The sequence below is a fragment of the Triturus cristatus genome, chromosome 6, assembly GCF_964204655.1.
Source record: "Triturus cristatus chromosome 6, aTriCri1.1, whole genome shotgun sequence".
NCBI lineage: Eukaryota > Metazoa > Chordata > Amphibia > Caudata > Salamandridae > Triturus > Triturus cristatus.
The window spans coordinates 12,440,812-12,463,964 of NC_140589.1; the positions used below are offsets into that span (position 1 = coordinate 12,440,812).

The 23,153-nt window shown below is 50.1% G+C and overlaps 1 protein-coding gene across 8 annotated transcripts in view; it reads left to right on the forward strand.

The window, feature by feature from the left end:
• The first annotated feature begins 7,226 nt into the window (after positions 1-7,226).
• The window catches only part of KLHDC3 (kelch domain containing 3), a 445,816-nt gene continuing 429,889 nt past the window's right edge, over positions 7,227-23,153 (forward strand). For 2 of the 8 annotated variants that reach the window (XM_085610129.1, XM_085610133.1), the window contains exon 1: positions 7,227-7,320. The gene's annotated coding sequence lies outside the window, so the exon portion shown is untranslated. Of the gene's footprint in view, positions 7,345-7,578; positions 7,595-9,139; positions 9,156-13,918; positions 14,170-23,153 lie in introns of those variants that run through there. The other 6 variants (XM_085610135.1, XM_085610134.1, XR_014962883.1 and 3 more) reach the window with 6 other exon arrangements.

A 23,153-nucleotide genomic window follows, 5' to 3' on the forward strand; every position in this document is an offset into this window, starting at 1 on the left:
TGGATCAAGATCCGACACAAAGCTATCAAAACATTCTTAATCAGATACTCACACGTGCTGTTCAAATGGGTTGGATCAATCAAAAAACAGAGAAGTTCCTATACATAACTCACCCACGAAGACCCAAATTATACATGCTGCCTAAGATTCATAAAAACTTGGAGAAACCACCCTTCCGCCCTATCGTGTCGGCATGTGGATCATTAAGTGAACCGATAGGTAAATACCTTGACCATTTTTTACAACCAATTGTACAAAAACAGCAATCTTACCTCAACGATACCACTGCTTTACTCAACCTGTTGAAAAATCTTGATCTAAAAGACATAAGCCATTGGTTACTATGTACCATAGATGTAACTTCTTTGTACACCTCGATCCCTCACGCAGAAGGAATTGAATAATATGTTTTATGTTCCCTTGTATGATGATGCAACTTGTTTGAGTAATTTTTGTTGTTCCATAACCCATTTTTTGAATTCATTATTACTTTTCACTTCTAAGTTAACACGCAACTTTATTGAGGGATTCTGTTAACACACGAGCCCATTTCTATGTCTTTGACACTTATCTACAACCTGTCTTCTCTTTTCTCTTTTTACTATTTATATCCACTATTAGTTTTTCTCTTCACTTCCACGTTAACACACAACTTTATCGAGGGATTCTGTCGTTGCACGAGCCTATTTCTATGTCGTTGACACTTTTCCACTACGTTACGATCTGTCTTCTCTTTTTACTATTTATATCTCTTCAATTCTATGCTAACATGCTTTCCTGCTCCTGATGCGTCTCTGACAGTGACGTGTTTCCATTTGATACGAATTCAACTTTTGAATGGGTACGTTTACGGTCTTTTTTCCGAGCTTATACTTTCAAATGTTTGCCGTTCACGGGTGATTTCTTGACTTCAACGAGCACTATTTTGTTACGAACATACCTCACATTTGAATCACGGCATTTTATTCACGAAGGGACCATTTTTACATTTCATTCTCACTGGTTTAAATTGTGCAGCGCAGGCACTTTTTGATAGTTTGTTGCATATACTTACGATTATTTTTCGCTTTGTGATCAGTTTCAACGAGCCTTGTTATTCATTGCATGTTCTCTTTGCTTTTTAACTTACACATAGATTGTTGTGATCTCTCGTTGTATAAGATGATTATGAGGACTCTCGATTGATTGCTTCTCTTTCTTTTTAGTTATTCTGACCGTTAAAGATTACCCCTGAAGAAGGGTTCTTTTTTGACCCGAAATGCATTGGGTACATCGTTAAAACATACTGGATGGTTTTTCCCAGCTGTCTTGAATATCATTCATTTGGAAAATACTGAATACAAGTATTGTTCTTCAAACCAATAAATCGATTGGTTAAAATTGATGTTTCTTCGAGTAGACTTTTTCAACGATTTTGATAATAATTTGCTAATGGCTGATTGAACAGTCCCCATTAAAGTGCTCACGCCGGCAAACGGCATTGTCCTGCTTGCATCATAGACTGGCACACACACAATACACATGCAGGCACCCATGCTAATAATACATTACTGCCCCCACAACACAGGTACAGGCACAGACTCAATACTACGTATTTACACGAACACACACATCCCTGCATTGCTGGCAAGGCTCTCAAGTGTGACACTTTCACAACATTCCATATACTGGGATTTTTTAAGCCAATCCTAGTAGTGATAGAATCAAAGCTGTTAACCCCAGGCCACAAGTGCCGGATTGCCAACTGAGTTCTTGGATAAATTAGCACATCTATGGATGGATGAAAGAGTAAAAATCATACAGTTTGTGTTACAGACGTGCTTCGTTTTGTGATGCCTTTCACTCAGAAAAAATCCCACAGATGGTTCAACTCACGCCATTTATAACAAACATTGAAAATGCAATAGGTCTCGCCTTTGATTAAGTTAAAGCCATTTGCTTTGCTAATGGTATTGTATAGCAAAGCAAATGGCTTTAACTTAATGAAAGGCGAGACCTATTGCATTTTTTATGCTTGTTATGTTTTACATTCCATTCTATGGTCAGTAAATACAAGTGGATACTGTGGATGCTGTGATAAGAGCCAAAGGGTGAAGAGCTGAATGTGGGGTCAGAACACGTATGTTTGTGGTTACACAGTGCCCGTCCCTAAATAATACACAATCCATAAGAGCAGAGGTAGACTGAACCAAGGGGAAACATGCCAAACCCATGAACAGCCCTGGTCTCAAAGCCGCCATAATAGAGGGCACAGACAATCACACACCATACACAACCGAAACCGTGCAGGCATTGCAGACCCACCAACAGTAGAACATTGAGAGATTAGACTGACCTGTCAAGCTGTCCATCACATGTACCTGTCTATGCCCCAACCCTACCCATCTCAAAGAAATACCTGTTAGACAGTTGGGAGAATTGAACCATTCACATACCACCAACGCCATCCTACTACCAACACCATACCATCACCACCATCAACGCACACCCAACAACTACCCCACCAACATCCTACTCCCACCACCCTACCACCATTCTATCCACCACCTTACCAGCATCCCTAGTGACACCACCCAATCATTCTGTACCGCCACCTCCCTACTGCCACCCTACCACCACCACACTCCCACCACCAACCTACCACCACTCTACCACCACCCCCAGCCTAAACCCACTCTCACTCTACCACCCAGTTACCATCTTTACCACCGCCACCCTACCCACCACCTTACCACCATCCCTAGCGCCACCACCCACCTCCCTACTACCACCCTACGACTACCACCACCATCACCATCACACTCACACTCCCACCACCAACCTACCACCACCCCAGCCTAAACCCACCCTCACCCTATCACCCACTTACCACCATAGCCACCTCCACCCGACCAGTACCCTACCACCACCACCCTACCTCCCACCTGTCTTAAGCACCACCACACCCCTACTCAGCTCTGGGTTGATGGCCTTGGTCCTCTATCAAGGACAGCGTTATAGCTTCGCCAGTTATAACCCCAAAGTGATTACCTTCTTTGAGAAGTATACCCAGAAGGGTATGGACAGGTCATGGGGCTCTTGGCAGGGCAAGTTGTTACATTTGTCCAGGCCTCTAAGATTGTGGAATTAGTAAAGTTCCTGAGAAATCTAAGGCGCCAGTGGATCTGGACATCTTCTCTGGGTGGACCAAATGGCACTTTGCTTCCATGGGAATGCCAGCTGTGCCATAGCCACTGAGGGCAGGCTTTTTATTTTCTTGCAAGACAATCCCAAGTTGGAGAAGTTAGCCCTGGAGAAAGGCCTGGATGCTATGTAGGGCTTGTTGGACGGTGGCTTTGTGAGCGACCACGGAGTAGTCAGCCAAACACTTACAGGACAGTGCGGCCATCTCTAAAGAACCTTTCTCCCCAGGGTTTTGGTGGGGCACGTGACAGACGATAGTCGCCCAGCACAGTCAGCAGAGGTCAGGTTCACGGTCCTCAAGGGGCAGAGTCTGGTGGGACCAACAAAGGTTCAACATCTGTTTCCCATTCAGGGGAAGACCCGACCTGGCTGCTTCAACATAGGGCGGTCGAGGTGGCGCAAACATTACAGATTATCTTGCTGCCTTATTGTCAGGTTGCTCCACAAGACTTACCTCTGCTTGTGCAGCGATTCCGCAGAGACGACAGGAGCGCCCGTCCCTGCACCCACCTGACCCTCGTGGACCGTAGAACCCAGCAGGGATGAGATGGACGCAGGGAAAGGAGCTTGAGTGAAAGCGGTAGGTAGGGGTGCAGGGTATCTCAGAATGACCTACAAAAGAGGAAGACTATGGTCAGTGAAGAACCCCCCAACCACCGTGGAAACACACACAGAGCTAGGTCCTGTCCTAGACTCAAGGAACTCACCCTGACTGCGGGGACGCCGGTCGCTACACGGCAGTAGCGCAGGTGAAGTGCTGAGGACAGGCTAAGAGTAAAGCAAATGTCGGTGCTTCTACACCGTGGTCAGTGGAAAGCAATCTAGTTTCCCAAAGAACAACCCTGGAAGCGGCACTCAGAGTTTAAACCCTGCTCCCGAGTAGAGAAAACAAAACAGCAGGGTGCTTCTGCGAAAGATCAACGGAAATCCCTCAATGGCAATTCAGCACATACACATTGGCAAAATCAGCAAAGGAAAAATCAGCAATGGAAACAGAATTGGCGCTCTGCGCGTTTAGGCAAACAAACTGTGGCAAATCATCACTAGGCAAAATCATCAATGGAAATCAGGAAAGGCGCTCTGCGCGCTTTAGGCAAAACAAACTGTGGCAAATCATCAATAGGCAAAATCATCAATGGAAATCAGGAAAGGCGCTCTGCGCGCTTTAGGCAAAACAAACTGTGGCAAATCATCAATAGCAAGCTCACTTTCCACACAGACACAAAAGCAGGGGAACCCTTCAACCGCCCGGGAAGTCTAGGGGGCAAGGGTTTGGAAAACCTGAGAAGCCTGGACTGGTTCCGAAGTGTGGACGAAGGTAAAATCAGGGTTCCAGTGGAGAGGGACGGCGTTCACTTCCTTAGGCTTCAGGACGGTAATCTCGCTCCTCGCGGCTCGGGTACTCGAAGAGAATACGAAGCGCCGAACCGGTGGGAAACGCGACGTATAAGCGTTTCCCCCGGAAGCGCTTCCTTGACCCTAGTGCCCCTGTGAACGACTAGACCGGTACTCGACTTCCGCCCGGAAGTGAGTATTCCGGGTCGTCTCTGTGTGTGCGTCTTCGTGGAGGGGGACGGCAAGCGCCGTAACGTGACACTTATGCCCTTTTATTACTGGGGGCGGAACTACAACCTGTCCAGCCAAGTGCTGCAAGATTGTGTGAGACTTCTTTGTCCTTCAGATTGTCCCGGGGCTCAGAATTGAGTTTTGGGGATCACCAGCCGGTGAAGCTGCACCTTAAATCCCCACAGAGGGACCCGTTCATTATCTGGTTAAATACCCAAGTTGCAATATTCCTCATTTTAAGACCGGACCCAGAGGCAACACAGGTAGATTCATTTTGAAAGGATTGGGGTAAGGGGCTAAACTGTATGTTTCATCCATTTGTGACCATCCGTCATGTCGCAGCTAGGACCCGGAGACAGCGAGCGGAGTCGATTCTGGTTAGTTCACTTTGGAGGACCCCAGCTTGGTGCCTATTAGTTCTGGACATGGAGGTCAGCCCCATGAAAGCCCTACAGATGTTCAAATCCTTCCGATCAGTGTTTTGGTGGGTCACACTCTGGTGGCGGATAAACCAGGATCAGAACTCACGAGTGTCTGCAAATCTTTAAACAGAATCAGATTGTTAAATCTGCTGGAACTCTGGTATTTATACTTTAAGGATGTGAACTATGGCTTGAATCTGCTTTGTAGGTGGCCAGGTAATGATGGCTTATCAAGGCAACAGGTATTGGCAAATTCATCGTGTGATTATGTCTTAATTCATGTGAAAAGGTTGCTGATGTGGCAGCGCTGGACTTCTCTGGGTTGCCCTTTACCCTAGATGGGCAATGTTCACCATTGTGAGGTGGGCCATAGGACTGCACCTTCCGGCTTTTCTGGACAACTGCAGGTGTGGGTGTTTTGGGGGATAAGAGGACGATGAAAGTAGAGGTGCAAACAGATGCTGGTTTCTTTGAGGGAGCTGCTTGCTACTCTTCCCTCAACCAGTTCCCTTCACGGTTTTGTGTGGGGTGGAATGGAATTAAACTGCTTCCATGTCGATGATGCCGCGTGGTTGCAGTGCCCGGATAAACCTTCATGGACTGATGGTGACGTTTATTTTAAGGAGCACATGTGAAGGGTCTGAGGAGGCTTCAGATGGTCTTGAAGTTTTAGAGAAGAAGCAGACCGACTGGAAGCATCGAATGCAGAGAGAGGGGCTGTTCTTGCACTTCCCGCAAGAAAAGCCAATGATGGGAGGGTAAGGGGACCATTTTGTTGGACATGATTGTGATTGGTTGACTTTAATTAACTATGTGCATGTAGTTTCAGACCATGCTTTTATGGGCGTCGTGGTTTGCCTGTATATTTGATGTAAATAGGAATTAGGTTTAAAGACATCATGTTTGCCTTCGTTTTCTGACTAAAATTGTAACTTTCCCTGATTCTAGGTAGGACATTTTACATTTCTCAGTTAATTTGTATTGAAATGGAGGACGTTGTAATGTTGAAAAGTTAAATAAACAGCATTTCCTGGTTAAAAGAAGTGGGAATGTTATCCTAAAGATGAATACGGGTATGCAGGGAAGAGTCTCACATGCAACCCTCCTGATTCTTACAAGAACATCCTTGCTCCAGTTCACGTTAATGAGGAAAACATCTGCCATATTTTTTCTCTAAAGCTCCCCCTTTTCTGTTCCCAAATGTTGACAGGTTTGAAACGCAGACACCTAAGATGGTCCTCCCAAATAAAGTCCCCTATAGTAACCCTAGAGAGATGCTTAAGTCTCCGCGTTGTCACTGTTACTGAGGCGCAGTTGTTGGGAGAGCCTCTCATTCCACCCTGCCACTTGCTCTGAGACAGCTGCACAAAACCTGCATTTAATAAAAGTTCACACTGACTCCAAAAATGAATGAATACCACCTGGTATCTGTGCTGCCCTTGGAAGGCTCCAGGCGGTGTCCAGTGCAAGGTGCAGCTGGTCAGACCTGCCCAGGGGCCCCATGAGGGCAGACACCCCGGCTCCTGCAGCTGGTCTGGCCTGCCCAGGGGCCCCATTAGGGCAGACACCCCCAGCTCCTGCACTCGGTCAGACCTGCCCAGGGGCAGAGAGAGGGCAGACACCCCCGGCTCCTGCAGTCGGTCAGACCTACCCGGGGCAGAGAGAGGGCAGACACTGCTGGCTCCTAAAGTCAGTCAGACCTGCCCAGGGGCAGACACTATTGGCTGGTGCAGCTGGTCAGACCTGCCCAGGGGCAGCGAGAGGGCAGACACTGCTGGCTCCTAAAGTCAGTCAGACCTGCCCAGGGGCAGAGAGAGGGCAGACACTGCTGGCTCCTAAAGTCGGTCAGACTTGCCCAGGGGCAGAGAGAGGGCAGACACTATTAGCTGGTGCAGCTGGTCAGACCTGCCCAGGGGCAGGGAGAGGGCAGACACCCATGCAGCTCTCTGACCTGCCCCATCATGGCGCCCGTGTGGGCCCGTCTACGTCCGGGTCAGCGCTCTAGTGGTTGGACAGGCCTCTGCCTGGCGTCAGGCAGCGCAGTCCTCTTTCTATGGCCGCGCTCGAGCCTCAGAGGCGGAACTTCCGGGTCCGAAGGGCTGTCTCGAGGCAGAGCAACTACCAGAGGCGAGAGGGGGAGAGTCTGCAGGTAAAGGAGGGAGAGAGACTGCAGGTACGGAGGGAGAGGGGTAGAGTTTGCAGGTAAAGGAGGGAGAGGAGGGTACAGCGGGAGGAGGAGACTGCAGGTGCGACCAGTGGGCACTGGAGGGACCAGAGGGCACTGGAGGGACCAGAGGGTACTGGAGGAGAGTCTGCAGGTAAATAGAGGAGGTACAGGAGGGCGAGAGACTGCAGGCGGTGGAGGAGGGCACAGAGGGAGGAGGAGACTGCAGGTATAGGAGGCACTGGGGGAGAGTCTGCAGGTAAAGGGGGGGGAGAGACTGCAGGTACTGGAGGTGGAGGAGGGCACAGAGGGAGGAGGAGACTGCAGGTACAGGAGGGACCAGTGGGCACTGGAGGAGAGTCTGCAGGCAAAGGAGGGGGAGAGACTGCAGGTACAGGAGGGACCAGAGGGCACTGGAGGGGAGTCTGCAGGTACAGGAGGGGGAGAGACTGCAGGTACTGGAGGTGGAGGAGGGCACAGAGGGAGGAGGAGACTGCAGGTACAGGAGGGACCAGTGGGCACTGGAGGAGAGTCTGCAGGCAAAGGAGGGGGAGAGACTGCAGGTACAGGAGGGACCAGAGGGCACTGGAGGGGAGTCTGCAGGTACAGGAGGGACCAGAGGGCACTGGAGGGGAGTCTGCAGGTAAAGGAGGGGGAGAGACTGCAGGTACAGGAGGGATCAGAGGGCACTGGAGGGGAGTCTGCAGGTACAGGAGGCACTGGAGGAGAGTCTGCAGGTAAAGGAGGGGGAGAGACTGCAGGTACTGGAGGTGGAGGAGGGCACAGAGGGAGGAGGAAACTGAAGGTACAGGAGGGACCAGTGGGCACTGGAGGAGAGTCTGCAGGTAAAGAGAGGAGGGACCGGAGGGGGAGAGACTGCAGGCGGTGGAGGAGGGCACAGAGGGAGGAGGAGACTGCAGGTACAGGAGGGACCAGATGGCACTGGAGGAGAGTCTGCAGGTAAAGGAGGGGGAGAGACTGCAGGTACTGGAGGTGGAGGAGGGCACAGAGGGAGGAGGAAACTGCAGGTACAGGAGGGACCAGTGGGCACTGGAGGAGAGTCTGCAGGTAAAGGGAGGAGGTACAGGAGGGGGAGAGACTGCAGGCGGTGGAGGAGGGCACAGAGGGAGGAGGAGACTGCAGGTACAGGAGGGACCAGAGGGCACTGGAGGGGAGTCTGCAGGTAAAGGGAGGAGGTACAGGAGGGGGAGAGACTGCAGGCGGTGGAGGAGGGCACAGAGGGAGGAGGAGACTGCAGGTACAGGAGGGACCAGAGAGCACTGGAGGAGAGTCTGCAGGTAAAGGAGGGGCAGAGACTGCAGGTACTGGAGGTGGAGGAGGGCACAGAGGGAGGAGGAGAAGACTGCAGGTACAGGAGGGACCAGAGGGCACTGGAGGGGAGTCTGCAGGTAAGGGACGGAGAGGAGGGACAGAAGGGGGGGGGAGAGACTGCAGGTACAGGCGGGTACGGAGGGAGAGGGGGAGAGTCTGCAGATAAAGGAGGGGGAGGAGGGACAGGAGGGGGGGAGACTGCAGGTGGTGGAGGAGGGCACGGAGGGAGGAGGAGACTGTAGGTACAGGGGGCACTGGAGGTACTGGGGGAGAGGGGGAGAGTCTGTAGGTAAAGGAGGGACCAGAGGGTACTACGGGGGTACGGGAGAGGAAGGAGGGGGAAGAGTCTGCAGGTAAAGGAGGGGACTGAGGGAGAAGGACAGCTAAAGGAGGGTTCACGGAGAGAGTCTGCAGGTACAGGAGGGTACTGGGGTGGGGGGAGAGTCTGCAGATAAAGGAGGGTACTGGGGTGGGGGGAGAGTCTGCAGGTAAAGGAGGGTACTTGGGTGGGGGCGGCGAGTATGCTGGTAAAGGAGAGAACTGGGGTGGGGGGATGAGTCTACAGGTACAGGAGGGACCAGAGGGTACTAGATGGAGAGAGGCAAGAGTCAGGCTGCAGGTAAAGGAGAGAATCGGAGGATACCAGAGAAGAGGGGACTACAGGGGGGCAGAGGCAAGGGAGAGACATGACCCCGGAATGAAGTCACAAGCACATTAGGGTAGTGGAGGGGGGGTAAATGAAGTAAAGTGGGAGGCACCCCCCATGAGGATGCAGCTAATCCACAAGGGGACCAGAGGGCACCGGAGGGAAGTACAGGGCTATAGGGCCGGGAGAACAGTTACAGGCACAGGGTCTGAGGACACTGTCAATTTACAATGGATCCGTGGCCGTCTTTTGTACAGTTCATCATAGGCAATAAATGTTTCCGGCGATCCTTGTATGGTGAGGAATGAAAGTTGCTGCCTTTGGAGTAGTAAAGTAATTGTCTAATGGATAATACAGGTGGGCCTCGACCTTGCGTGGTCACAGTGTGGCCAGTGGGTAACGTGTCCCGATGTCCGGCATGGGGAGCCCATGATCGCTGCGTGTGCAGTGCCCTGATTGGATATATGTTCCTAACTCGTATGGTATCTGACTTTTTGCCGTTTTAGGAGTGCACGCACCCCCTCTGGCCATGTGTGCTTTATTGGGACCAATCTCTTGACCATTTTAATGTCGCTTTGCCTATCTGTGGAATCGATCTAAGGTTGTGTGTTTGTCTGCTGGCTACCTGCCTGTGACCTATCAATCAGTAACCTCAGCCCTAGGTCCCAGTGCTTGCCTGACTATGTATTTGTGAGTTGGGTTGATGTGAAGTTCACAATTGTTAATAACAACTTCATTTCGTTCTCAAACGTGAATGTCTCGTTTTCCATATTAGAATTGGCTTGTTCCATGTTAACACCATCCCCAGTGGACATTGGGGCTGGGCCTCCTCATTGTGGCTGCCAAGGTTGGGGTTTCTTTGTTCACACATTTAGTGTATGCCTTAATGATGGTAATAAGTGTACTGTCTTGATGGATGGAATGGGGGGAGATTGGAGGGCTATTCAGTAAGCGTCGGTGTATTATGGTTGCTTGGTAAAAGGGGCTCCCATACACCTCCACTGTGGGGGGGGGGGGGGGGGGGGGATGACGAGTTTTAGAAGATTAATTTTTAGGTCTCGCCTGACCCAGTGCATGCGCTGGTCTGGCGAGACTTATTGAGAGGGCTCCAAAAAGTGCTACCAGGCCAGCCTAGAGCTACAGTGCATGTGCGCGGGCGCGCGCGCCGCGCTTGCCGCTTTTTTATGTTTGATCGCGATCACTTTCACTGCCACTTGGCATAGCCAATAGGTCTCGCTTTTGGGACCTTATAAGTATTTAGTTATGCAACTGTTACATGGCTAAACACTTATAAGGTCCCAAAGGCGAGACCTATTGGCTATGCCAATGCTTGTTTGCATTGTAAGGGAGGAAGGAATTGACCTGAGTTTTGCTTCTTTTACGCCTTAAAGGGCTGAAGTTGATCTTCAGCTGGGCCTGCTGCCTGAATGCAGGTTTATGGGTACCCAGGAGGTGCACCTAGAAGGTTGTGTAAATATTTAATTTCTGCGTAGAAGGTGGTGCTTTTAGCACAAGGTTTTCACCCCAAGAAGCTGGCCCTGTGTTAGACCCTCGTAGGGCTACTGCTGAAATGAGTTCCCTGAAAGGCCGTGCTGCTGCTCCAGCCCATGACTGCAGTTCCTCCTGCTTGGCACACATCTGAGGTTGAGAGTTGCAGCTGTGTGCCCATCTACCCCCACACTGTGGTAGGAGTTGAATTTGTCGCTCTGCACTCTCCTTTGCTGTGTTGCTGCTGTTCTCCAGCAGATTTGTGTATGGTTTTTTTTGTCATTGATTTCTCCATTTCAAACCCATCCCTTAGAAGCCCTTCCTTGCTGCGCCCCTGTTATGTCACCAAGAGCGGGTTGTAGGGTGTGGACTGCTCTGGCAGCCCTCACTTTCTTCATTTTGCTGGTTGTCCATCTGGGAGCCCATAGTGTTGTTGCCTAACGCCTTGCAGTGAACAGAGAGAGGATTTTAGTGGGTTAACGTAACTCCAGTCTCAGAAGTCCCCATCAGCCTCGCCTGCAGAAGCATCCTCGGAGATATTGCAGATGCCCTAAATTACCCTGCCCTGACAGTGAGTCCACCCTGCTGCACAGGCCTCTGCTGTGGGCTCCCAGTTAATGACATCAACTGAAAATAAAATATTTAGAGGATTGGCTTTGGCTGAGTGAAGTCTTATTAATTCATAAAGCTGCCAGAACATTAGGGCCCCTGTACCCAGCCTCAATGGCGCTGTCCTTTGAGAGACGAGAGGCTGTGTGCACCAGCAGGGGCTGCTGCATATTGCAGCGTCAAGCGCTTGTAGCCGGCTTTCCATCTGGGTGCTAGTTCTACAACTAGTACGTCAAGGCTGGTGCACTTGGGAAGAATTGTCGAAAGCTGCTCTCTTGGCTTTGAAGTTCACAGTTATACAGCATGTACAAAAATAGCTTTGTAACTGCTTACCTGGTGTGTACTGAGGCTCTTGAAGCTGTGGACGCGAAAGGTTCACCCAACGCATTGCAAACAAAAACCCCTCTGAGGTTTGCACCAAAGGATATTCTTTCTAAAGTACAATGGCGGGATGCAAGGGAAAGCTGCCTGCCTGCCGAGATACGTTTTGAAGTTAGTGTGACGAATAGCGTGCCATTAATTGCGACTGGCCTCGGTTTGATTGGAGCTCATTGGCCAAATCTGCGCCCCTTCGTGCATCGATCCAAGTGGAAGAGGTACCACAGGAAAGAAGACAGTTTCTGCTTTCCAGTTGGGATCTCTCCCTGGGGTATCTGTGCTTGGGGACCACAGCAGGATCCCGATCCCCAAGCGAAGGCTTTCCCATTAGATACCCAAGGGGCCGGCGATTGGGGACTTCACCTCTTATCCCAATCGCCGACCAGTGGCAGGTATTAGACTTATCCCTTTAAAAATGTTCCAGTGTGATACATGTTAATTGCATGACCACTTCACTTTCACGTCTTTGGGGGAAGTGACCTCTTCGCATCCCACCCTGATGAAAGCCCAGGACCATTGAATGGGCCAATAGCGAGTGCAGAAACATATTACTGTTTAGTTTAGGGTCATAGTCAGTTTTTAACCTTCCCTCCGTCTTTATCAATAAAGGACGCTTTAGGAGCGGGAGAGGAATTTTATCTTAACGCTACGCCCCCATACACAATATCTTCATAAGTGTTCCCTGAAATACGGTTGAGCTCACCCTGACCTTCAGGAGTCTGGGTGCGCCCGATGATGAAGCATGTCACTATTCGAGTGAGTGAGGGTTATAATAAGAAAAGGGTCTTCCTCCCTTTCCACCCTTGAGACAAGGGGAGACAACATAACAAGGGATCTTTAGACTCGATTAGGTGTTCTTCTGCACCCAATATACTCCCTCCTTCACGAGTTGTTTCTTTCCTCTCTACTTCTTTTCATAAGGGAGCATCCTGATTCCAGGAGGGATATCTATTTGTTATACCAAATATACGTATGGGTGATATATCCCTTCCCACCTCCCCAGTGAGGACCTCTCTACCCTTTAGAGACCCACCAAGGCCATGAACTTTGTGATACGGACTCCCAGACCCACCAGGGAAACAAAGATTCTGTCAGCGTGGAGATTCACAAGTTACCTAAACATAAACTAAGATTTTCAAGAGTTAAAAAAAAAAAAAAAATTCAACCTTTCTATGTAAGATATGAAGGTCTATTTGTCCTCTGTAAAAATGTGAGATGTGTCTATGCTTTCATAAGGATTTAAATGGGAACATAATGCAAACAAAGACGTAATAAAATACAAGGTTTTAAAGTTATGTCTTGCACGTAAGCTGGAGTTGTTTGACATGGGTACCTAATTCACTGAGCACTTTTTTTCTGGATTGTAACTTGTGGGCAAGACAACAAACTGCAAACAAGTAATTAAACCACTGAGATGCATCGCATGAAATGGAACTATAGTACAGATCCATTTGAGGCTGTACACTGCAGTAGGCACCTTAGCCCTCTGAGCTATTGCATGAGTTAAACTTATGATCCAAGATTGCCCCCAGCTCTCCAACACGTGCGGTAACTAATCATTATTTTACGACTATTGTACTCTAAAACTTGCTGGAAATGCATAGGGTGCCTCCGTCTCCTCCGCCATCTTAAAATGCCAACTGAACCCAAGTAAGTAGAAGAGAGCGGCCTCTGTCGCATGTTTGTGTGTTGGCAGCGCCCATGATTACACCTCTTTTCTACCCCAGTTCAAGGGTCGCCTGGATGAGCAGCACATGAGCAGTATATATCTCTGCACCTCCACTCTCCCATTCCTTTGTGTCTCCTGTTTGGCTGCTGCCAGCCAGGGTTGTTCTCAGACCACATGCCTGTGCACCTCACCCTTACTATTTCAGTCTGACTTTGAGAGCCTGAAGCATCACCTCCCTTGAATGGCAGCTCTTGGGCACACCCAGCCCTCCCATCTGCCTCCCTGTGCACATGGCTTCCTTGCAGTGTGTAAGCTGACCTGGCATTTGTACTCTGCCAGGCCATATATTCCTGCTAGCCCCTGTGTGTCCAGTGCATCACAATCTACAGTATGCTGAAGTTTCTAAGTATATCCGAGGCAGCTGCCAAGGGCAGCTGGCACACAGTCCCATACAGTAGTGCCCACACCCTGGCCTGTACGGTCTCCAGTGAAAGGGGCGCTGCTCTCACATCCCTGGTGTGGGCTCTGGTCAGGGGCGCACCGGCTCCAGTACCCCTTCATTTTCTTCTCATCGGTGGCTGATTGAAGCGGCTGATCTGGTTTCCTTCTTGTGGCCTGGCTGTGATGTCATTGGGCGGCAGTTCACTCTCTGCAACTGGCTTCGCTTTACTCTCCCTGCTTCGTGTTCTAATCTCATCTGCACCCATCACAGGTCAGTTCATTACAGCTTTGAGAGTGTCTTGAACGCACTTTAAAAAAAGTAATTATGTGACTTTAGAATTTGGCTTAAAAACATTTATTTAGCGGTTAGATAAAAAAGTTGATTAACCCCTTGTGTGCCCATGACGAGCTGGACTCGTCATGGGCCGCGGTTGCGCTGTGCCCGTGACGAGTCCAGCTCGTCATGAACCCCGCCCGCTAATGCAACGCCCGGCACAGGGCGGGGAAAGGGCGTGGCACACAAGGGGTTAAAAGCCTGCCGTTAGGGTTACCAGGTTGAAATCAATATAAATTGTGCTGAGCTTTACCATTGATTTTAGTTTTCACTTACTTTTGTTACACACCTGGGGCCGTATTATGCAAAGGGCCCCGGGGGCACAACGGGCATGTACGCTCGCTTTCTGCGCCCCCGGGTCACGTTGGTATTACAGAAGGGGCTGCAGACGCTTGTGCAGCACATTCTGTAATACAGATGTGCGCCAGTGTTATCACCAGAGAGCCTGCCTCATTTGCATGGGAGCGTGGCCCCATGCTAATGAGGTAATCCCTCATTGTCAGTGCGCCCCCAGATGGCAGCCCTCTGGAGTGGGTGAAGAGGGCCTATGGACCCCGTGCAGGCGATTGCAGTCACTCCCTGCACCCGCCTGCAAGGGGATCTCTCTCCCCTCTTAAAAGTGTAAGCGAGTTGCCGCCCAGTCAGTGAAACACTGAGCGGCTGCATCAAAGCCGCTGTGTATTTCACTTGAATGCGTTGCCCCCAGGGCAGGACACGTTCACAGCTGCATTCAATATAATATGGCACTCTCTTCTTGTTAGCGCACCTTTTGAAAGGTGCGCTTGGCGCTAACTAGGATAGTGCACTGCATTCCATAATATGGCCCTTGTCATTCAGTTTTTGAAAAAATACAAGCCACTCCCCAAAAATGTAAGGAAATGGGACTTGCTGGCCGAAAGTCTTGGCAGGGGTTTCTCTGTGCACAGTGGCCTGATTGGTATCACTGGTCCTAATCAGGGCATCCCTTGTTCTGGAACATGAACACTCGCCCACCTAGGTGGCATACTTTATCATCCAGTTCAGCTCACGCTAGGCGGGCAGTGCCTGGGGCCCCCCACCACCAGAGGGGTCGCTCCTATTGGAGATCTTTTAACTGCTGTGTTTGATTTTTGTGCCTCAGTGATGTTGGAGCGTGTCCAAGTATGATGAGTAAAAAAATCATTAATGTTAAAGTTGATTAAAAATCCCCACGTGCAACTGTTTTATTTCATGGGATATTCATGCGAAGGTTAAAAACATTAAGAGGACCTATTGAACGTAGTCATTCGGTGGGCCCTCCACTCCGGTCTACATGTTTACATCCAATAATGCCATACTGGGTCAATGGCGTTTCTACAGGAACTTGTTTGTATTTACGCTAGCCTGACATTGGGCCCCCCCCTTCTCTAACATTCTAGTGTCCCCCATTTCCTACCATTGCATGGTCCTTCCCTACCATTTTGCCGTCTTCCCTTCTATACCATTGTTTTCTACACTGTTGCTTTGTCTACCCCCTTCCCGACTATTAGATTGTCAATCAGTATTTATAGAGCGCAGTTAATCACCCCTGGGGGTATCCATGCGCTGAGGTCTTGTAGGTCTCTAGGCAAAGAGCAGGGTCTTGAGTCCGTTCCTGAAGTCTGTCAGTGTGAAAGCTGTTCATAGGTGGAGGGGGAGGTCATTCTAGGACTTGGTGGCGAAGTGGAGAATGAGCTACTGCTGCTGTGGCTCTGGCAAATAAGTGGGAAGAGAGAGAGAGTGAGGGAGGCGGAGCGCAGTTGTCTGGCGAGCTGGTGGAAGTTCAGGCGGTGGTTGAGGTAGACTGGACCCCGGTCGTGGAGGGCTTTGTAGGCGATGGTCAGCATTTTGAACTGGCATCTCTTCTGGACGGGGAGCCAGTGGAGGTTTGTGAGGTTGTGTGATGTTGGTCTGTTTGGGGATGTTGAGGATGAGTCTGGCCGTTGTATTCTGTATGGTCCGGAGTCCCTTGAGGAGTTAGGTGGTGGTTCCGCGTAAAGTGCGTTTCTAAAGTCTAGCCGGCTGGTGACGAGGGCTTGCGTGACCATTTTCCTGGTGTTGATGGAGATTCATCTGAAGATCTTACGAAGCATGCGGAGGGTGTGAAAGGCGGTGGAGGAGATTGCGTTGACCTGTCGTTTCATTGCGAGTTTGCTGTTTAGGATGATTCGAGGTTGCTTGCGTGGTCCGCGGGTGTGGGTCTGAGCTCCAGGGGCCACCAGGTGTCGTCCCACAGTGAGTTATTCTTCCCGGAGATTTGTCTTGTCAGTTTTGTGATTTAGGCAGTTGGCCCTCATGCAAAATGAAGGACTCCTGCAGCGTTCTCTGTCACAACTGAATGTGACCTCAGACTGGTATTCCAGGTCCGTTGAGGATGCGACTGATTGGATGCTGAATGGCAGGATCTTTATCGTTCTGTATAGATGGGTCCGTGTGAGACAGAGCTCTTTGCTGTGCTCAACGACAGAACAATTCAGCTGGAGATCACATCCCAGAGTGAGTGCAGTGGATGTTTTTCTTCAGAATTACAAGGGTTCTGAGAGGTTTAGGCCCAGGGGAGGTGTCGGGCAACTTATTAGATTCTGGTGACTCCCATCTCGAGGTTGCCGACCTGGTTCCCAGCGCTGTGGCAGCAGTCATGGGGGACTTGCCAGTTACCCTGCCCCAATTTCATCACATCTTGACCGATTACCAAGGGGCGCAGCACCTGATGGTTTTCAAAGGTTCGCTGAATCTGGTGGCGTGGAAGATTACAGGAGATGGTGGGCGGCCTAAACCGTTTGGACTTTGCTGCAGGACTCATCCAACAAGCCTGGGCAGAGGATCCTGTTGAGGCATTGATCTGCGTGGAGGAGATGGTGACGGTGGCTGGAAAGCAACTGGATCCAGTGGAGACAGGCTCTCGTCTGAATCTGCAGAGGGTGTACTAGCACACAGGACCATGAGTACTGTCAGGTCAGCTATATTTGCAGGCCACTCGCCAATGAATGTGCTGCAAGTTGAGGATCATCTTAGGTTTGTAAGCTGAGAGGTCTTCAGCCTTTGAGACCCCCAGAGCCAACTTATGAGCATGAACACAGTTCTCAGCGGTCTAATGTCCTGGCAGGACAATGAATTTCTAGAAAGAGCCATTGGTGATGTTAGCCATGTTGTTGTGCCCAGTGTCGTGCAGAAGGGTTTCCGATGTCGGAGCCTTGGATATATCCAGTAGAATATTTACCTCCGACAAGATCCCCCTCATTATTGGCAGAACAACAACAATGAAACTAGATTGATTTCTTATCCTGCTTTTAAAGAGGCCTTTAGGTTGTACGATGGGCTGTAGGTACCGTAGGATTCTTCAAGGCTTATGAAGAGGTTCTCCCTGATCAGATGCTGTCCACAGATGAATTTTAAGTTCATTGCTGACCCATGGTTGGTTCTAGTTAGATTAGTTGAGACACGCTTGTTCCGGGAGTTCAAATACGGAAAGGCATTTAGCAGTAGTTGGATGTTGGTTGTTGAAGGTAGGGGGGGTTGGGGAGGTACCCATATATTGAGATCACACAAGAATGAAGAAATAGTTGAAGACGTAAACCATAAAGCGCATTTAGCGGAGACATGTTTCACGATTGGTAGCTGCCAATAGATCATCACAGACTATGGAAGAATGTGCCCCCAACCACATATTGAGGCCATTGGTGTATTGATATTGTAATGCTAATAAAAGCTTGATTTTAACGAAAGGCTTACAAAGAAATGACATCAGAACGGAGGTTGGCTGGGAAAAGGCAGTTATTACTTTAAATAAATCTTTCACAACAGTAAGATTTCCTTCCATAGCCAGGTGGGTGAAATGATTCTGCTAGAGCGGTTTCAGCCTCCAAAGCTTTTTCTTTGGGGTTGTTGGGCTGGTATGAATGCAGAAGACTAGTCATTTGAGTCCGCTTTCATAATGTTTTAATTCAACTCCGATTTCAAAGGTGGAATCGTTGCTGGTAAGTAGGCCCTGGACATGCATAAGCCTTGCGCCCGGGCCAGACTTAAAATGTCCTAGCTAGTTGCACACAAAGAGAGAGAGAGGTTCTTTCTACGAACTCCGGATGTCCTTGTAGATAAAACCGATTCTACACAACAATTGGCTCCTACTGCCAGACCTAGCAGGTATCCCAATGGGTTCCTTAAATAATACTAGGCACCTCTCTCACCAATGGTGGCAGGCGTCCTGTTTGATGTCTTCCTCCTTCTGGGTAGGCAAATACCACCCGAGTGGGCTTAACCGAGAAGTGGGCGCTTGTAGAAGATATTATTCTGGACAAATGTAGGGATCCATACCTCCACGTCTATCCCTTCCTGACTGCAGGAGAGAATGGAGATGAGCTGGTCTTCGGTGACTTTTTTCCAGCTGCAGTGTGGGATCCGTTGTGGTTGGTTGTGCGCGGTGTGTTTCTTGAAGGAAAAATGGATGCAGTGGTGGTCTGTCCAGTGGAGTTCGGTGGTGTGGCTGAAGGTGACGTGGTCGCTGGCGGAGAAGATGGGGTCGAGCGTGTGTCCGGTGGAGTGGGTGGGTGTCGTGACAAACTGTTTGAGTCCGAGGTTGTGATGTTACTGTCGTCGGCATTCTCGAGGTGGAAGTTCAGGTCCCCGAGGAGTATGTAGTCTGTGGAAGCGAGGGCGTGTGTGCTGATGAGGTCGGGGATGGATTTGCTGAATTGTGTGCTGGGGCCTGGGGGTCGGTAGACGAGGGTTCCTCTGAGGGTGGTGTTGTGATTGACGTGGATTGGAAGGGTAGGTGTTCGGCCATGCTGAGGGAGTCCTCTGTATTGGTTGCGACTCTGATGGTGTTCCTGTGGATGATGGCGATTTCCTCCTCCTGTTTTGTTGTTGTTACGGTCCCTGCGGGTGATCTTGTAGCCATCGGGGATGCCTATGGCAGGCGTTGAGGAGGTGTTCATCCAGGTCTCCGTCAGGAAGGCGACGTCCGGGCAGGAGGAGTCTAGTAGGTCCCATAGTTCGACGGCATGTTTGTGGACTGAGTGGGTGTTGAGTAGTATGCAGCTGAGTTTGTTGTGGTCGGCGGTGGTGTGATGGGCAGGGTGTGCAGGTGTGCGCTGGCTTGTGTATTTGCAGTTTCGGCAGGTGAAGGGACTGTGGGTGAGCTCCTGGTCAACAAGAGGATCACCTTCAAGCTCCTCACCCACGCCCACAAAGCACGCCGGACCAGCATACCTTAACGAACGACTATCTTTCTACACCCCGAACTGCCAGCTTTGCTCGGCCGACCTCGCACTCGCCACCGTCCCACGCATCTGTCGAACGACCACCGACGGCAGATCATTCTCGCACCTCGCCGCAAAGACGTGGAACACCCTCCCCGCCCACCTGCGTCAGACCCAGGACCTGCTGACCTTCAGGAGACTTCTCAAGACCTGGCTGTTCGACCAGTAGCTGCTCCCCCACCCCCTTAGCGCCTTGAGACCCTCACGGGTGAGTAGCGCGCTCTACAAATGTCTTGATTGATTGATTGAAGAAATGCGGCGTAAGGCTCTTCTACCTGAAATTATTGTGGTAGCAAACCCTGGTTGGATTTATTTCAAACCTCTCGTGGGATCAGGTCCGCTGCGGCGGAAGAGAGAACCAATGGATGCAATACAGGTGGCACTTGACCCTCGGCGCAGGATTGTCTACAGGGAAGTACAAATCCCTCCCAGCCAATGAGGTCATTACTATTTAAATAACCCCTGTAGGATATGCATTGGCTCTGAAACAAGGAACGGATGATCCCTGGGTCCTCGCACCTTATTGTGTAGACTCGTATGGAACATTTCATAGCTTTTGAGAAGAGAAGTTAAGGACCCTTCTAATCCCACCCATGGATCCTTCGGGAAGATATTTCCTCTAGATGGAAGCGGTATAATAAGTTGCGACTATTTGTATGTAAGGATTGAATTTCTGTGTTTTCTGAAGAGCGTCTTAGGGATGAATACTGAGACGGTGGATGAAATAGACGCTCCATATGAAAGAGAAGCAGTTTACTGCGAGGACTACAGTGGACAGTGGGTGCTGCTTGGTGGGCTCTGGTTACTCGGTTAACTTTTTACCTGGTATGGTTCTGTTTCTTGTTAGAGTAAACCTGGAATCAGCTGCTGTGTGATTAGAGTCCAGAAGGATTGTGTATAATACTCGCCTCTGTGACCTTAGTTGAATGAAAACTTTCTTTCTCAGAAGATGAAACTTAAAAAAAAAAAAATCTTTACTCCTAAAAAGACATGGAAAATAAACAATATTTCTGTTCAGAATTTATTAAAAACACAAACAAAAATGAGGTCTTCACTACATCTCTCTAAACTCCCAGTTTTGACTCACATCAATACCTGAATTGAAAAGAAAGACGTGATTTTCAAATTAAGTTTAAATGGCTACAGGTGGGCCATGTGCTGTTAGCAGCACAGTGTTAAAGGTTTAAGTTGATTGTACTGTTTATTGCTTATGGCTATGTAGAGTGCTAAAATCCTTCACCCGGTGATGGAGCAGTGTGTGTTTAACAACTAAATATGTTGGAAAATATACTCGTTGTATCTAAAAACATTTTCGGGAACATAAAAAATGACAGTAAAAACAGGCACTGTGTTTCCAGTACACCATGAAGCCATGCTGTCCCACAGTCCTGGCTGACCCAGGTAGCCATCCTGCATAAGCACTGACCAGACTTGATAAGTTGTTTGTACTTCACAAGTCCAGACATATCTGACAACTAGAACAAGAAACAGGCGAATGAAACCAGAACCAGTCCAAAGGCATACCATCAACGGAGAGGGACAGAAACGGAACCAGTCCAGAGGCAAACCATCAACAAGGAGGAACAGAACCGGAACCAGTCCAGGGCAAGCCATCAACAAGGAGGAACAGAACCGGAACCAGTCCAGAGGCAAGCCATCAACAAGGAGGAACAGAACCGGAACCAGTCCAGGGCAAGCCATCAACAAGGAGGAACAGAACCGGAACCAGTCCAGAGGCAAGCCATCAACAAGGAGGAACAGAACCGGAACCAGTTCCGAGGCAAGCCATCAACAAGGAGCAACAGAACCGGAACCAGTCCAGAGGCAAACCATCAACAAGGAGGAACAGAACCGGAACCAGTCCAGAGGCAAACCATCCATCGACAAGGAGGAACAGAACCGGAACCAGTCCAGAGGCAAGCCATCAACAAGGAGGAACAGAACCGGAACCAGTCCAGGGCAAGCCATCAACAAGGAGGAACAGAACCGGAACCAGTCCAGGGCAAGCCATCAACAAGGAGGAACAGAACCGGAACCAGTCCAGGGCAAGCCATCAACAAGGAGGAACAGAACCGGAACCAGTCCAGAGGCAAACCATCAACAAGGAGGAACAGAACCGGAACCAGTCCAGGGCAAGCCATCAACAAGGAGGAACAGAACCGGAGGAACAGAACCGGAACCAGTCCAGAGGCAAACCATCAACAAGGAGGAACAGAACCGGAACCAGTCCAGGGCAAGCCATCAACAAGGAGGAACAGAACCGGAACCAGTCCAGGGCAAGCCATCAACAAGGAGGAACAGAACCGGAACCAGTCCAAGGCAAGCCATCAACAAGGAGGAACAGAACCGGAACCAGTCCAGAGGCAAGCCATCAACAAGGAGGAACAGAACCGGAACCAGTCCAGGGCAAGCCATCAACAAGGAGGAACAGAACCGGAACCAGTCCAGGGCAAGCCATCAACAAGGAGGAACAGAACCGGAGGAACAGAACCGGAACCAGTCCAGAGGCAAACCATCAACAAGGAGGAACAGAACCGGAACCAGTCCAGGGCAAGCCATCAACAAGGAGGAACAGAACCGGAACCAGTCCAGGGCAAGCCATCAACAAGGAGGAACAGAACCGGAACCAGGTGAAGGCAAGCCATCAACAAGGAGGAACAGAACCGGAACCAGTTCCGAGGCAAACCATCAACAAGGAGGAACAGAACCGGAACCAGTCCAAGGCAAGCCATCAACAAGGAGGAACAGAACCGGAACCAGTCCAGAGGCAAGCCATCAACAAGGAGGAACAGAACCGGAACCAGTCCAGAGGCAAACCATCAACAAGAAGGAACAGAACCGGAACCAGTCCAGAGGCAAACCATCAACAAGGAGGAACAGAACCGGAACCGGTCCAGAGGCAAACCATCAACAAGGAGGAACAGAACCGGAACCAGTCCAGGGCAAGCCATCAACAAGGAGGAACAGAACCGGAACCAGTCCAAGGCAAGCCATCAACAAGGAGGAACGGAACCGGAACCAGTCCAGAGGCAAGCCATCAACAAGGAGGAACAGAACCGGAACCAGTTCAAGGCAAGCCATCAACAGGGAGGATCGGAACCGGAACCAGTCCAGAGGCAAGCCATCAACAAGGAGGAACAGAACCGGAACCAGTTCAAGGCAAGCCATCAACAAGGAGGAACAGAACCAGAACCAGTCCAGAGGCAAGCCATCAACTAGGAGGAACAGAACCGGAACCAGTCCAGAGGCAAACCATCAACAAGGAGGAACAGAACTGGAACCAGTCCAAGGCAAGCCATCAACAAGGAGGAACAGAACCGGAACCAGTCCAGAGGCAAGCCATCAACAAGGAGGAACAGAACCGGAACCAGTCCAGAGGCAAACCATCAACAAGGAGGAACAGAACCGGAGGAACAGAACCGGAACCAGTCCAGAGGCAAGCCATCAACAAGGAGGAACAGAACCGGAACCAGTCCAGGGCAAGCCATCAACAAGGAGGAACCGAACCGGAACCAGTCCACGACACACTGCGGAAGCGGAGGAGCCCAAGCCCTGGGCAGTGCTGCCTGACAGTTCTGCAGATGGTGGCTCTGCTGAAGGTGACCCAGCTGTGAAGCGTGTGCGAGGCACCTGCTACCATCTTGGAGACAGTTTCATCTGTGGAAG